We start from the raw sequence: 18,179 nt of genomic DNA on the forward strand, positions 1-18,179 counted from the left end.
AAGTTTTCATTGAACAGCGGTGAATGAAAGGACAAACTTCAGTTTAACAGTTTAGTATTTCAAAAACTTAATGGAAACTACAATATTCAATAGAATCAAAGGTTCTTCAGCAGATATTTAAAAGAGCCTGAGTTCTTTGACAGACATTATAACCTACAAATTTACCTTTTAGGAAAATCAACAGGAAACAAGGCAGAAATACACATTTTGCAAGGCCATAAAGCCAACTGTACTTAAATAACACCTGATATTATTTGCTGTAGCAATAGAGATTTTACAAGATGTACAGAAAAATTGTTCTGGTGCCTCTAAGGGTCCAAGAATCTTTTATGGAATTTTCAGTTCAGTATTTCTTTTGCTATTTTGCTATAGTCGCAAAGAACATGTTATTGTCTTTCCTTTCACGTCAGCCCATTATGCATCTTAAGACTCCACTTAGTGTATACCAAAATTAAAAAAAAATCCATTTTTTTTCAGAATCTTATTTTCAGTCTTTTCAAGCTTCCTAACAATATTGTTTCCTTTATTGCTTCTATCTGAACTCTTACTCTGATCCATATCCTTGTTTTTAAACTGTGATGCCCCAAATCAGGGATAGTATTTTCCCAGTGGCTTTACTAGCAATGATATTGCAAAGATTGTCTTCACAGAAAACAAACAAACAACAAAAAAACAACATATGAACTATGAACCTAATTCACATAAATGCAACATCTGCATCTGCTATTTCATGATTGGTGCTATACCCTTTATTACAAACCCATTCCTTAGCTTGTTTTTCTGCATCATTTATCTGTGTAGTCTATACACCCTGGCTGAATACAGACATAGTATTTTAGAAGAGGAATTTTGAATAATTTTGGAGAGCTATTTCTAAGCATCTCAAGATCACCATGCATTCTAATCATCTCACTAAGTATACATCTGCTATCACACAAAAAAGTAATATAGTCACTCATAATTCTTTTGCCTGTGCCTAATGGAAATGTTCGGTTATGTCACAAATCTCTTTAGAAACACACCTGATACATTTTTCTAATCTGACAGTGAACCGCTGAAAATCACTCTGCGAACTGTTTCATCAAACACTTTGTCGATCATGATGGTTCTTTTTCCAAAGTTGGGGAAGATTTCCAAGTATAATTGGACGTTTTAAGAATTAAATTGCATGTGATGAATGCAGTGAATGTAGGACACACATGAAAAACATTTCAGCAATATTAACTTCAGCAATATATAATAGCAATAAATCTCTGATACAGCAAATGGATTACCTAGTGTAAAAAACTTAATAGAAAGCTGCGTAAATTGCAGAGCTTTCCTCAATCAGAGCTTAAATTTCTTTTTTCTTTCTTTCCCTCTTGCCTGAATCATTTCTTTCCTTACAGCTCTCTTCATGTTTTCTCACTGAATATATAATTTAGGAATCCAGTATGAATATTTCTAGAGTTCTTTTATTGAACATTCTTCTCTACTACTGTTCTCAGCAAAAGCAGAGTCACATACGTGCTTTCTTCCTTTTACACAACAGTTGTTACCATTCGTTATACCCTTAACCCTAACTCACAAACTTCAGGTGTGGTTGGTTTTTTTAGTTTCTGTTTTGTTTGTCCATATATGGTTAGGTTTTTTTGGTTCACTTTAGTTTTAAGAATTGATCACAATTTTTTATTCACATAACCATACAGTTATATGTATATGTGTATATGAATATTCAGGAAATAAATCAGAATACAGGGAGAAAAAGTTATTTGAATATTTCTCGTCTTGTTAATGTGTTTCAGAAATACTGAAAACTCACCGCAGAACATTTCAATTCCAACTGCCTTTTAATACCACACAATCTGGCCTCTTCCTTCTTTGTTACCTTTATTTACTCTTTATGCCTTATGGTTAGGCTCTAAGAATTAGGTACCGACATCGGATTTTTCACAGCCTTTTGTATTACTTTCTTACTTACACTCCTCATTAATAAATGGATAACTTGAGATTAGAAGTAGCATTCTGTTGAGCTCACAAGTAACTTCAAGCATGCTATTGGCAGTCTACTGATAGATACAGTAGAAACTTTTGTTAAAAGATGCATTTCTTACTTTTTTTCCTTCTTAAAGTGGTAAGGACTGACAGTGGAGAGAATTCACTTCACTTACAAAATTGATTAGTTTGGAAACAATCACTTGTGTAATTAAGATAGGTCAGGCCAAGTTTCTTTATAAATAATTCATCAGGAAACTACTCTATAAAAAGCTAGAGAAATGTCACTCCAGGTGCACTCTTTTTAAACTATTTCTGTATAAATCAATTAAGGTGTTTTATTTTGACACCCGGTGTCAGTATTTACAAAACTTGGACAGACAAGTCCATCCCTGCAGCATGCATTTGCAAATAACTTTACTCATTAATGTTTAATTAAGACAGAGGAAAACTGTCCTTGATATTTTGCTGCAATTAGTGCTCTCTATACCCCACTGACTTTCAATGATGAATTACTTTTCAAATGTAAAGTGAAGTGATTAAATAAAGCTGAAGATTCTCTAGCCATTGCACATTGCCCATCCTATGCTTTTAAGCAGATACAAAATGTATTGCTCAGCTGTAGCTGATAAGGATTTGGTAAAACATTACAATAACTGGAAAAAAAAAGAAAAAAAAGGAAAAGTACTTCTACATTATTTCTTAACATAAATTCTTAGGGGAAATTTCAGGGTGCAGAATCTCTAATTTGGAAAAAAATGAATGCCCACATTCACATCATACTCTGAAGGGCTCAGTTAATTTTTCTTTATTTTTAATCAATATAGCATACATTCCCCAAATCCAATTCTGGACTTCTGTGCAGAAGGGTAAACTAGAGGACAAAGTTCACATTCACTGGCATAACTGTCACACAAGTGCCTCAGTTGCATTTTAGTTCCATTAGAAATTTTGTTTTCATAAGTATTTTTGGGGACTGAACTAAGATAAAATGCAAATAATATATTTCAGTAATGAAATCTGATGCGCCACAACACAGTCTTCTGAAAATGATGGCTCCTTCCAGGCACCCCAGCTGCTACCCTACAGAGTTGCACACAGCCCAGGCAGCTGCTCACAAAGAAGGACAGGGTTGCCACCCTGCAGTTACCACTAGTCAGGTCACTTTTACCGCTTCCATGCAGGGAGCAGTGCTGAACCTGAGAGACTTCATCTGACTTCAGCCTGCAGCTTGCTAAAGCTCCCAGCATCACCAGCACCACAGCAGGAGCACCTTCTAAGCTTCAAAGCCACAGATGTCTATCTCTCACCTGGCTAATGGAGAACTGAGAGCCCAGGAGTATTGGCTCTCAACTGCATGGCTTCCAGCTTAACGGAATGCTGAAGAGCTCAGCAGAAGAGCTGGCTAATAATCAGACAGGGTTGTAGCTAAAACCTTTTCCCTTTCCACAGAATCTTCATAAGAATTAAACCAACTTCACACAGTGCTTCACTTTGGATGAAAAAGATCTTTTCCACTTCTCTCACTGGATTTCTTTTTTTATTGGCTCAGTAAAAAATAGTATCTCTGCTGACATTTCTATTTTTCCAGTTCCAGTCCCAGGCAAAGATATGGAAATACAGAGAAAGATTATACACAAAACTGGGGACAGAAGTGACTGGAGTGACCTTTATCTTAGGCCCAGCAAAAGAAAGAGAATAACAGTACAATAACAGCCACCATTATGTCAAACTGCCCCTCTGCTGCCATGTGCCACATGGTAACAAAATGCGGTGGAATATTGGTGGGAAGGTTCAACCTCTAAAGCCATCCCACCAACATCCGCATCTGACACTGCAGGCCAACATAATAAAATAGAGGATGCATTACGCCCTCGTATTATAAACATCAATCCATACCAGAAAGAAACAAACAAAATGTACTCAAACAAACAAACAAACAAAAACAACTAGGACCAGCAGAAGACGTGGTTGCTGAATCACAGCCTTTCTATGCAGGCTGCCATTGAACTGTCTGTACTTTCTATAGCTGTGCTGAAATACAAGTTCTAACTCTTGCAATAAGATAAAAAGGTTGCACTATTTAGGCTTTGGAAATATGGATTTAAAGAAGCCCGATTTAAGCAGCTGAATAAATGCTTTCATCTGGGATTTATTTGTGTGGCAAGAGCGTGCCTTGGGCAAGGAAGGTCGAACGCAGACCTTTGATCTGTTTGGACTATATTTCTATCCTGTCACAGGCTTAATTTGATGTAGGGAGCATCTCAAGATTAGGGCCTCTTTACTATGCTATCCTGACAGAAATAAGCCAAATTCCTATACAGACACCCTTGTCCTCCACCATTTGTCTCTCCTGAGAAAGCGTGTAGGGTACATATCCATAGTTGAAGCAGATACAGTTGGACAGGTAAAACTGGTAGGAAAAGAAAAAATGAACAACAAAGTTAAAAAAGAAGCAAGCGATTGCTGAAGAAGTACTAGAAACTCTGGGTTGGATGGATAGTTAGGGCTATGAAGGGGGAAATCATCTAGCAAAGTAAGATTTGGTAAGGAGCATCTGATCCTATTGCCCTTAGGTGGAATGCTTTTCATCAGCTGCTGTCCTAAAACAAAAGCAGGTAACTAAACCAAAATATAACTAAAGCTCTGTATGTTGAAAAGAACGTACAGTACATAGCAGGACTCAGGGCATGCTTTTTACATAATACAACCACATGCGTATATACACCAACATTTATGCTTTCCTAGGAGTAATTTTTATTTTCTGAGTGCACTTTGCAGCATCTAGTAATTGGTAGGTAAAACTTATTCACAGATGAAAGGGATGTCAAACAAATGAAAACCGCTGTGTATGTCATTGTCCCCAAAGCAGCAACATGATTTGACCTAGTGAACCAGTAAACCAGTTCCTTATTTCATCTAATGTCACATGGCTCTGTATTGACATACCCCACACCTTAGAGAGTCCTCAAGAAGAACAATTACAAGAAATTTATAATTTTTTTCTCTTAATTTTTCTACATCGTCATAAATGTAATTCTGCAGTCACTGTGGAAACATTCATAAATCTGCTGTGCCAAGTGCAAGGCCAGTTTAAATAGTTTCATGCTCTACATACAGGACATAAATATGAATTTGCTACTATTTTGGCTGTCACTAAAGAGAATCCATATCTCCCCTCCCCGCTCAGGTATCAGCTCAGCAACTTACTCACCGCTGCATTTTGGGGTGCTTGTTCTTCAGGCCCCTTTAATGTCTCCGTTATTGATTGTCCTTAAGGACAGAAAGCCCCGAACATTACCGGTGTGTGGCCTTTAAATTACGTATCTAAATGAGAAGTATCCACACTTGTGCCTACTTCCGCCTTTGCTTTGGATACATACCTGCTTATTATGAGTGAACATATGTTAATAGTCTTTCTATTTTCTTTTTCTTTTTTAGTGAGATGAAAATTAAAAAATAGCGGTTCTTCCACCCTCAAAATATTGAGTCACACAGCAGTAACCTATCAGCAGTGTCACTGCCCTTAAGAAATGTGTTTCTTCAAGTGGACTGCTTTAGTTCTGCTCTCCTCCCACCCATCTCCTTCTGCTGCAGATCTTTTTCTTTTCATGGTGAAAAGCCTCCACTCTCCTAGAAGAGCTGTGTTAATTCCTATTAATTGCTGTTAATGATTCTCACCCCAGTGCGCTCCAATAAACAAAGGACACTCAGCAGCTTGATCCTCACCCTCTCCAAATCTTAAGCTAACTTGTTTGATCATTCAAGAGAGAAAAATAAAATAATGCTTGTCCTGACAAGTTGTTGGCTGTAGTTTTAGCCCCAACAGAACTTGAAAAAGCCGAGGTATAATAAATCCCCAGGGAAGCAGGCATGTGGGGAAATCTGATAGACCCTTAACTGCAGCAGCACTACTGGATGCCACTTCTAATAACAATTCAAAGACCTTGAGCTATCAAACAGGTTTACTGATGGAGAACTCTTATCAAAGTTCCTGCTGTTAGTTCTGACAGATTCACCACACATGGCTGCACATGGTTACACTCACATTCACTCAAGTATACCAGAAATGCCTACTCCTAAGCCTCTAAAGCTTTGCAGTAGTAATGTTTTAATTGCAAAGATGCTGAAGAATGACTAATACCTGATGGTGAAGGTTTTCTCATGGTATGAAGCTTTCTATCTGATTTGAAAAACAAGCTGGAATCTGTATATTTGAACAGTCTCTCCAACAATCCTGTGCAGTGTAAAGAGCTAGGCATCAAAAAATACTTGTCCCTTTTTGTGTAGGTCCTTGCACTCCTGGGATTTGATTCTGCTTTTATGTACAGTGTGATGGGTGGTGAACATTTGGGCAAAGATTTGAGCAGTTTTCCATCTTCTCATTATATATCTGCATACACATATTCAGTTCCTTTCCAATTCAATGAAACTAACATTTTATGTGAACTGAGTATCTGCTGAACAAGAAAATGGAATCTGACTTGGGATACTGGAAATCTAAGTTCACATCTTATTTTCAGTCCAAGCACTCTGGCAAAATCCAGATGACTAAACCAAAATTTCTATACTAGCCATTGGTTTAACAACTTGTATCATACTTACCTCCTTATGGACACCTTCAGAAAATATCATCCAACAAGGAACAGATAATGATAACTAACTGTCTGGGTGAAACTAAATGATTATTCCCTGATCACAAATCAGATTAGAATTTTCAGAATAAAATACTAGCTTTGATCTTCAGAAACGTGCAATTTTATTTATTTTTTATAAAATTTCTTTTTACTAATCAGAAAAAATAAATAGATACTTTATTAAAGTATATGTTTTGTTTAAGATATTTACTACTCCTTTGAATTGTTTGAAGACCTTCCAATGCTTGGGCATTTCTAACCATGTATCCTTAAGACTGCTAAGTCACAAAACTGAAATTATAAGACCGAATCAGTTGAAGAATACAAGTGGAGCTACATGTCTTTATGGTGAATCACATTTTCATCAGACAGCAAACATATAGGGATGATAAAACCAAGAGAAATTTGTTTCAAATGCTAACTTTGTAGCAATTCCTGTCATATGCTTGGGACACTGAACAATATCTAAGTTTGCTGCCCAAGTTACATGTAGTCTTTGGTGAGATTTCAAACCAAGTTCAGATCTCCTAAGTTTCATATTCTGAAAGTAAAGACCTCACTTCCTTATTTTTTGCCTCCGTACAGCTTGAAAATTTGTTTAATTTATTAAGTATTTCCTTCTCCTAATTTGAGGTTGTTTCTTTTCCTCTCTTATTTTGGTTCTTAAGAACAGAAACACTTCAGAGAAAGTAAAATCTATTTACCAGGATTTGGATGTCTGTGACAACTTTGACAGGTTTTTTTTTTTTTTCAGGCACTGTGAAAGAAGCACTTGTTTTGGCTGGTATTTGTTTTTATGTTTTCTACTAATAAACTATCTTCTATTTAACTTATCTTTCAGGATTCTGCATCATTATGGCTCTGGATGTCTTTCACTGTCAGAAACATTTTGACTGACATATGGCCACTATCTAACAACAGAATTCTGTCTCCAGGTGTTATGCTTTTCTTCTTATTGAAAATCCACACAAGTATTTGATCAGTAGTTCTTACTTATAGGACAGATTTTTGGGACTCATTATTAAAAACCTTATGCATATTTTATGGAGATTTTCTCATTGTTCCATTTTGTAACTCTAAGCAGAAACAGGATGAACTCCTTAAGAAATGAAGTGAACATGAAGGAAATCCTTTCAAATCTATTCAATATATTCAAATCCACTAAATGGAACAGCTCTCCCTTGAAAAAAGAATTTAAAATTAAAAAAGACCACTCAGGGAAATATACTGAAACAATAAACATCATGACTTCACTCTCTGCAGCTGTTTCATGTCAAGTTCTTAGTCTAAATTTCTTAGTGGGAGATAAATTTTATTATCTGTGATAGCATATATTAAAAATCATTAGACTACAGTTTCTGATTATGACTATTATGAAATTGTTAAAGAAACAGAAAAACAAAACGACGACAACCAAGAAAATTACAAGAACAAAAAACCAGAACAACAACAACAAAAAGCCCACAAACCCTTTCTTTGGGGAATTCCCATTTTTTTCCCGAATAAACTGAAATCCCTGAACAAATTGTTTAAGGGTATTCTGATGTAATTGCTATGTAGTACCGTATTGGCTTACTTCTGCCTGAGGGTCTCATGTCATTAGCTTGTGCTTCTCTTCTCTTCTACTAAGAGCTACTACTTGCCTTGTTCCTGTCTTTTTAATTGTGCAGCCGCTTTCTGCGGTTCGCAGAATCTGCTCAAGGCTAATACCCTCACATAACCGCGGTAGGAAAATAATTCCACTGGGCACCCTTAAAAGTTTCCTTTTGCTTCTCTGTAAGTCAGAGCCAGTTACTGGTGTTGCTCATTAAATGTACTAGGAATATCTCCTCGTTATGGCTACAGCTTATCTAACACTGAATAGGTAAAAAGAAACTTTGCAAGATCTCCCACTGGATTTTAATTGAAATAGTAAAACTAAATTTTTCACTGAACACATACACAACTTTCTTTCTTTCACAAATTTTCCCCTTTGAGTCGGTTCCTAGTCTATCACTTGTGGACACTATTTGCATAATTGCATTTGTGGGCACTATTTGGTTTTAGCACAAAACCATCAACTACATACATATTTGTCCATTTCCTTGAAGATACTGAATCTGTTAACTGGTTTCCTTCTAAACCATAGCATGACTTGTTGTCATTAATCAGTTAAACATCTCTTTACTGCACAGGAGTGAAATAGGTAATACGATCTCTTTCATCCTTGAAGCTAATTTATTGAATAAACATATAGAAAATGTTTATTTGACATAATGAGAAGTCACAATTATCACTGCTCCGCAGCTCACAATAATTGTCATCACTGAGTAATAGTTGAGTTCTGTTGCATTTCTGTCCTGAGAGAGTCAGAAACACTGTGTTCAGTCATATGCATTGTTAAATTTGTTACCTGCTATTTAGAAGGGGATATAAAATGCCAAGTGCATCTCTTAAATGCTGGGACTTTTTTTTTTGTCATGTGTTTGCACAGCTACCCTATTAAAATCCTCCTGTCAAGTCCACAAAGAATCTTTACAATTCAAAATAGACCTAAACATCTTAGTTACTTATATGCTGTTTATAAAACAGAACACACCACAACACACCAACAGGAAGCTAATTCCAGTTATCCATGTATTACATGGGACAAGGCCAGGGTAACCACTCTGCACTACAGGAGCCATGCATATTTTCAGGCTTAGTGTGAATGCTAATGTTGAAAATGAGAAGCACCACACCTTCAGCTTGGCTTCATGTGGGTTCTGATTCAATTTTTGGGTAGCATTTAAAGGAAACCATAGACCTACAATTGCTGTAGAGATATCCTTCTTCCCCCTATCATCCTTCAAATTCCCCACATTTCTGAATGAGATGCTGATCAACTCAATTTCCAAGCAGATGTAATGTTTCATGCAGAGTGCTTCAACGTGAGAAAACACCATCTTCTCAGGTAAGATGCTGGTTCATTTGGGATGTTTGTTTCTTTATTTTATTTGAAATCATGCGGCAGTGGCCATTGTCTTTGAAGAGAGAATGTCTCTCTCATCCCACATTTCCTGGGAGATGTCAAAGCTGTGACAAGGGGGGATTTATAATGCCACAGTTCGGTGGCTTCATAATTTATTCTCTCTGATTTTATGCTCTTTTAGTCTCCTGCTCAACCATCCACTAACAAGCAGTGATATTAGCCAATAAATCAAAGACGTCTGCTTGTCACCACCAGATGCTTGGTCACATTGCAGCCGATTATGAGATGTACAAAAGGACAATTTCATGTAGAGAACTCAGTGGAGGTGTTCCACAGATACTCTGTTTGATAGGAAGCCAGCGTGAGGTGAATATAGTATAACTCAGTAACTTTTATGCCTCGTGGCAATAGAGAACTAAACTAAAATAAAACTGGGAAGCAAATTAGGACCTCACCTTTGTGACCATCCTTTTAAAAAACCTGCATCTGTTCCTGCAGTACACTGTCACAAGTTGGCATAAAAATAAACCTTTTAATTTGTCCATTTTGCACTGTGCTGGGTACAGAAAATGCAGCTACTTTGATTTTCAAGAAAGGCAGAAGATGTGCTTAATATCAATGGCTACAAAGTGCATCAATTTTTCATGTGTCACTCTTGCAAAAATATAATCCATTAACCTTATCAGTCCAATGTACAACTAACATGTCCAGTGCAAAGATATTCTTTGATCTCTCCTTTTTTTTTTTTTCTGATTTATTATAACAAACACCATTAATGATGAGACCAGGAACTATTCTTCAGAATAGAGAAGGATAGCTGAACACTTTCTCAGCCACTCTACTGTAGCTTTCTTCTAAAACTTAAATACCATTATCTGACAATATACTATAATACTGTAACAAAAGATCATGGATTATTCTGATCCATAGGAAAAATACACTCTTGGATCAGGTTTGCCAACTAAAAACTGAGTATCTCTGGATACCCAGAAACAGAGTCTTAAAATGGAGCACAACATTTGCTGATTGCTCTCTGAACCCTCCTTTCTAAAATCTATCTAAGAAGCTGAATCGCTTTATAATCCTGGGTCACCACCCGAAAGGAGATTCAGATAGTCTTTCCAAAGGTCATGATGCTTCTTTTTACTAGGTTCAATCTTTATAAACTTTATGAAGTTACCTGTCTTTTCCACAGCATCTTAGACACTTACAATGTGGATGTTACCAGGGTATCACTACACTAAGGCTCTTTTCTCAATCATCCTCACATTTTAAAATACCAATATCTTCAGATAAGGACAAAACTGAGCACTGCTCAGGTTGGCTCAGCTTTACAATCTTCTCTTATTATGTATTCTGGTTTAATTTCTGCCCCTGCAAATGTCAGATATGAATGTCTACGAATTTCTTTTAATGAACAAGTGTTTGGCCACAGGCCATCCCAATTCTTAGCAGTACAGTCAAAAGGACAATGACACCTAGAAGAGGATTTGTGTTGTGATGTCAACACAACAAGCCCAGCCAGCAGTTGGCATTCAGTTAATTGGGACATTAATTTCTGTACTTGGTTATTCAGTAGCTAGAAAATGTGAACATATGAAAGAAGTGGTATTAAAATATATATTCTATATTCTAATGAGCTATGTTTTAACCACCACTTCAGCCAGGAGCACTTCACAGAGAAATGACAGCTTTATCAGTAGTATGGCATGAATTCTCACTATAGTGGCACTAGGAAAAAAAGATTCTGTTCAATTCCCTGGTAGAAAATGATTGACATGAAGCTTTTGTTTTAAGAAGCACTTACCAATGGCAGTTATCTTCCTGTGTTATTGCTAGCAGTAGATTTATGGGTCAAGTCAAATGACCTGCAGGAAAAGAGAAGAAACATGCACAGGTACAGCAGCAGGAAGGAAAAGCTATAGGGTGCTCAACTGTTTCACAGAAAGTAAAGCAGATAGATTGTACAGGAAGCTATCAGGGATCAGCTAGCAGGCTTGATAAGTCATCTTGTACAGTCCCCCAGTTTTAGATCTTTACAAAGGTGAATTATTCCTTTAGTTACAATTTAAAATGAGCCTCAAACCTTAATTTTTTCACCTAGCTTTTCTGGCAGAATTGAGGAATTTTAGAGAAGCATAAAAGACTGATATCTTATGTCCTTTTAGGGTCATGGTGTTTGTGAGGAGCATGAAGCACATAAAACAATCATGTCCTATAAAACCTAGGCTATATGTTCATTAGCAAACACAACTCCTCTGACACATTCCCTTTCAAAAGACAAAAGACTCCTTCTGCTATTTAACAGAGTTACAGCTAATAAGTGACCTTCAGATTTCCAAATATACTCTGAGGAACAGACATCTAGAAATATTTACATTAAAAATAGAGATATTTATATTAAAAATTACAGTTAATAGCTGTTTGCTGGTTAGTCATTCACTCTTTTGTGAGAAGTGTTATGCTCTTCTTTAACAGTATTAAACAAGATTCTAGCTTTCATTAAATTCCTTAATTAAAAACATTACTGCATTCAATCCTCTTCTTCTGATAGTTACATCAGGAGAATTTACAAGGAAACATTTAGAATATAAAGCACAGTCCATAAAATAATTATATCATTCAGAACAATGGATTAGTTTTAATATAACTGATCCATTTGGATGTTTTAACACTGTCACAAAGCGAGGAACTTTGGAAGCAGTCTCAAAACAAGAGTGCACATTGTTGGTAAGGTAAAAAAAAAAAAAAGTATTAAAGAAAGCATTGATAATCACCATCAAACGTAATACATATAATAATTGTCTTCCTAAGAGGTAGAAGCCAGAAACCTACAGAATGGAATCGTTAAAGTGAATTATGTTCTTGTGAACCTTGAACTTCAATTAAGCCTAGAATAAACTACAGAAACGTCACTGATATACAAATAACACAGTGGTCCCATGACACATTGAAGTAAGAAGTCTTCTGTGTGGCTGTCCAGAATTAAAATTATACTAACAAGGAAATCAGTCCAGTGCTTTCAGCAGAGTAGCCTAGGAGGCAAAATGTAGATCACAGAATCATGGAAGGTTGGAAAAGACTCTAAGATCATCTAGCCCACTTACCACCAATGTTGCCCACTAAACCATGTCTCTGTGTACTACATCTACATTTGGGGAAAAGAAGACTGAGGGGGGATCCGATAAATGTTTGTAAATATCTAAAGTGAGGTGGGAGGCAAATAGATGAGGCCAGGCTCTTCTCAGTGGTGCACTGTTGTAAGACAAGGAATAATGGCCTAAAACTTGAACATAGGAAATTCCATGCTAACATGCAGAAGAACTTCTTTATGGCAAGGGTGACAGAGCACTGGAACAGGTTGCCCAGAGAGGTTGTGGAGTCTCCTTCTGAGGAGATACTCAAGATCCCTCTGGATGCCTACCTGTGCAACCTATTGTAGGGTACCTGCTAGCAGAGGGTTGGACGCAGTGATCTCAAGATCCCTTCCAAGACCTTCAGTTCTGTGACTCTGTGATCTTAAACACCTCCAGGGATGGTGAGTACACCACTTCTCTGGACAATCTGTTGAAATGTCTCAAGACCTTTTCTGAGAAGAAATTTTTCCTAATATCCAACCTGAACCTCCCCTGCCGCAACTTGAGGCTGTCACCTCTTGTCCTGTTGCTGTTCCCCGGGAGAAGAGGCCAACACCCACCTCATCACAACCTCCTTTCAGGTAGCTGTAGTGAGTGATAAGGTCTCCCCTGAGTGTCCTCTTCTCCAGACTAAACAATCCCAGCTCCCTTAGCAGCTCCCCATAAGATTTGTGCACCAGATCATTCACAGCTTCTTTGCTCTTCTCTGGACACGATCCAGGGCCTCAGTGTCTTTCTTGCAGTGAGGGGCCCAAACATGAACACAGCACTCGAGGTGCAGCCTCACCAGGGCTGACTACACAGGGACGATCACCTCCCTGCTCCTGCTGGCTGCACTAATTCTGATGCAAGCCCAGATGCCATCGGTCTTCTTGGCCACCTGTGCACACTGCTGGCTCGTGTTCAGCCAAATGTCAGTCAGCATTCCCAGATCCTTTTCCTCCATGCAACTTCTCAGCCACAGATACTCTTGGAAATGAACAGTTTTACTTATGGCTTATTTAATTGCAAGTTTACATTAAATGTAAGTTTTCAGGAGGTTTTTTTCTTCACGAGAGTATTTACTGAAACTCCTCCTACTTTTCCTTGTCACTTTTTTTTTTCTGAAGGTATGCTTTTCAGAATTAATAGTTGATTTACAAGTCCATCAGAAAAGGCTTATTAAAAAGATTGGCTTTATTCCTCTTGGTATGTCTGAAAGCTCTGTGTTTAATTTGTGCACTCTCTTTTCAAATTTATTAATTTTCCCTAATTTTCAGAATTAAAAAAAAAACTACTTGTAGTATCCTTTGAGAAAAAGAAACAAGAATTTTTCCTACTTCTTGTTCGCTGAAATCAAGAGCCTACACAGAAAGATTAAAGCCCTTTTGAAAAGTCTAGTTCTCAACATAAAAAATATAAATATACTTGCTTTCTAAGTTCATGAATAGCTGTGATATAGTCCCTGAGACAACGGCTATATTTAATCATATGTTCGAGTCATTAAGTATCGGGGCCAAGATCAAATGAGAATTGTGATAAAGGTTTTTTTTTTCCTCATGGCCTGAGATTTCCAGTGCTATACTGGTTTAAGGAAAATCTCTTCCTTTTGTAAGAACTGTGTAGGCTTCAAAACATCTTAATTTTATCTTTTTCAGACAACACTGTTTAAAATTCTGATGTCATTTGTAAGCAAAGCACATGGAACTAAACATGATCCATTATGGTAATAACAGAATTCAGCATGGCTTATTTGAACAGGCCCAGATACTCTGAACATAGTCTTTAAGTAGACAACCAGTTGTGCAGATTACAGTTGATCTATTCATATCTAAACTTAAACACAAGGCCAGAGTGACTGCTGTAGTAGGATCTGCAAAGGTTGAAGAATTAGCTGAAAAGGAGACTTAGAAAGAATGGATTCATAATGAACATGTCTTCCTACTGCATGGTGGATGTACAGCCAATAATTAGAGACAAAAGATTGGATTCTGTGACTTCAAAATACTGGCCAAATAAGGTTATTGTAAAATAAATCAGAAGAGTGAGGTGGTTTAATGGCTTTTTAATGATCCTAATGTTTTCAGTTTTAATGAGTCATTTTACATCAGCTTTAATCATTTTACAAGACTGAAAAATGGCTGAAAAATGGCTGGCATTAGTTCGGTTTTCTGTTCAATCTTCCCACAAGCTATTATGGAAGAGCAGTCAACTTTCATAAGTGGAAGCACAGACCAAAGAATAACTTAAATTTATTGGAGAAACTGATAAATTAACAATACAGTAATTGATATATATTTTAAGGATCCAAGGAAAAGTATTTTACTGCAGTGCAGGTAAGAAATAAAAAACTGTGAAATTAAATTAATTTTCTTTCGTCCATATTATGTACATTTAATGTATGTAACTTCAAAAATTTAAACCAAATACAAGCGGTTTAATCTTTTAAAATTCACACATAATGTAATTTCATGTTCACCTACGTCAGTTCAGCAGGATCTCTACTTTGCAGCAGCTTTCGCAGGTTTGCTCAAGCCTTTTTTCCCCTGCAAGGTATGTTCCTGGAGCAGACAAGGGAGCACAGACATTAAGATGTGGACACACGTGGACAAAACGTGGAGAAGAGAAGCTGAGATCCCAGAGAGCCCAAACTGTGTGTGTCTGAAACCTGCTGGACCCAGTGGGGGCAACTGAAGGCATTGCTGACCACGCCTGGTGACCCGACAGCAGCTGAGGATGCATGCTGTCCTGGCAGCTGTTCTGCAGAAGCAGTTATCTCCAGGAGCTTAGCTCCAGTGACGTCCTCACTCCCCGTAGGAAGAGCGCACAGTGCTTATGACTCTCCTATTGCTCAGCTGAATGGATTAATACAAGATTACTCTGAGCTCAGCTATCTCCCTACATCCTCATCCTCCAGTTTTGACCAACAAATAAATCTGGGCTCTACTACACATTTTTTTTCCTATATTTTGTCCTACAGATTTCAATAGTAAGGTGAGACGTAGTATACATTATCACAGAAAAAAATATTTTGAAATTCTAAATCCTATTAACTTTATTATTATTTCCTGAAACCTTTTATCTGAGGTAAAATGAAATTAAAATCATATAAAAGATGCTTAAATTCTGCTCTCAGGTGAAACAAAAAACAATCACGTTGGAGTCAAACTAGTACAAAAAATTTACTGCCCCAGCAGTTCAGTTCTATGTCTCTCATGTACTGAATGCTCAGTTTAGACAAGAGTTTACTTCAGTAATGGCAGCAGCAGCAAATTAAGCAATTTGCTATTTTCCATTTGTACCATTACAGATGTAAATTATCCAATAAAATCACTGGTTGAGTGGGACCTCAAACAACGGTAAAAGATGGAATGCATGTAATTTCCGAGTGGTTTCTCTCCTATTCATCATCATAGGGATGCTTATCAAGCAAGCAAAAACAGTAAATCCATTTAAAATGAGATTGTGCTGTGTTCAGAAGGAAAAAAAAAGATGCTCTAGATTCAGTTTAATTGAGAAAAGGGAAACTAATTAAGGACTATGCAAGCTAACCCAGCTTTGCGAGTGCAGCTGTCCAGTAGAAGGACTGTCTGAGTAAGCTGAGTTAGAACTGCTTGTTTGCAGCTCCTCTGAGGAAAACTTGACCTCCAGAGATGGCAAAACGGTTTGTTGTACCAGCATTTCTCACGACAATGACTGTTGGAAGTACTCTTGTTAGAAATTTCTTTTCGTACAGGTTCATCACTTGGAGTGCTGATCTGATTAAAAAAAGGATGACGACAAAATACAGACCCACAAAGTAAAAGGTGAATGGAAACAGCATACAATAAATCTGAATGAATAATACATACAGATTTAGGTGATGCTTCTGAAACAACATATAAAAGAGTAAACAATAGATGGTTTTCTATGACTCTTAGAGATACTGTAAAATTATCCCCAGGTAAATAAAAGGTGTTATGATACACATTATAAAACTGTGAATGTGGGTTATCTGTGACTAGATAAGAATGACATATTGTAATTTCATCCAGTATGAGAAGACAGAATGAAAACCCAAGGTAGTTCAGTAGAAAGCATTCCACAAATTCAACTGCTGCAAGAATTTTTCATTATACAAACATGCTTTTACTGAGTGTTTAATTGTTCTAATTACTTTAAAGGAAAAGCTGATGGTCTCTATTTTCCTAGTTTTACATGAAGAATATTGTATTGTAGCTTGTCACAGAATAAATTTCTCTTATGCCAAAGATGTTCACTGGTTTCTCAGCTCAGCAAGCCACTCTATTCCCATCATCACCCAATTTAATCTTAAGAGTAGATAAGGTATTTGAGTTTTCTGATCTAGCTCTGTGCTCTTTTCCCTACTCACCTGTACACCATGCATATTCATGGCCTGTATATGGGAACATACCAATCACTGCCTTACACCAATCATGTAATGTACTCCAGAAAGAAAAGTCGTCAAAGGTCCTTCAGCAACAAAACAACTGCAGTTTCACTCCCTTTACGTTATCCGATGCAGGAGGTAAACATTCTTTTCTCATCATAAGGATTTTGTTAATATTCAGAGATCTTTCTCTTTCTTTTTACTTTCCATGCAGTTTAAAATGAATCAGTCAACTTAAGTAAAACCTCTTTGGTTTCTGTAGATCAAAGTGGGCACCAACTACAAAAGCGTTGCCTCCAAAATGAGGAATCATATCAGATAATTATTTAACTTGCTCACTTGCTCTCCTCTTTTCCCCCACTGTTTTTTAGAGAATGAAGCTACTGATTTCTGCCTTGTGTCAATTATTTTATTTCAAATAGAAATAACTAGTGGAGAGCACAAGAATGGTTTCATAATGCCCTACCTATATTTACCTATGTTTCTGCTTTTAGAATAGGAAGAGAATTTTTATGATGCCAAAATATTATTAGTCTTACTTCATTTCTTTCTGCTTATTTCTGGATTTAAAACTTCTAGACTCCATGTTCCCAAACTCTTCTACCATGAAAATGATCTCAAGTGTTTTCTCACTAAATCTAAGAACTGTGGTTACCTGACCTCAGGTATTGTGAGATCTACAATTAAATAATTGACAAATAATAACTTACAGAGTGTTTTGTTGTTAACAGCATTCTGAATCACTCAAATGTAGGAATGTTTTCCTAAGAGGCAAATCATTGACAGATGCATTCCTTCTTGTCTTAGTGTTGTGTGAAAAGTGCGCAGAAGTTTGGCAGAAAATAAACTCCCTTGCATTCCAGTTTGTCCTCAGATATCAGAGGGGCTGGGGGTCACTGAGGTTATATTCTGATTGATGCTAACTTCCACGCTGTAAGTCCAGTCAGGTTTAATATATGAACTATCACAATTACGGTTTCACATATAATGCACTGCCCCATTTATCAAGTCACATTTGAATAGGCTCTCATGACCACATTTAAGGAGTTTGGCCACACCCAGGGAGAACTCTCATGGCTGGATTAGTAAATAATGCAGTTTATTGAAGCAAC

General features: G+C 36.9%; 1 long non-coding RNA gene across 1 annotated transcript in view; it reads right to left on the reverse strand.

The window, feature by feature from the left end:
• The window catches only part of LOC110405247, a 1,207,595-nt gene that overhangs the window by 702,232 nt on the left and 487,184 nt on the right, over nucleotides 1-18,179 (reverse strand). The window contains exon 8 of the long non-coding RNA XR_002442765.1: nucleotides 11,369-11,429. This is a non-coding gene — a long non-coding RNA (uncharacterized LOC110405247). The remainder of the gene's footprint in view (nucleotides 1-11,368; nucleotides 11,430-18,179) is intronic.

Source organism: Numida meleagris, chromosome 12 (assembly GCF_002078875.1).
Source record: "Numida meleagris isolate 19003 breed g44 Domestic line chromosome 12, NumMel1.0, whole genome shotgun sequence".
In the NCBI taxonomy this organism is placed as follows: domain Eukaryota; kingdom Metazoa; phylum Chordata; class Aves; order Galliformes; family Numididae; genus Numida; species Numida meleagris.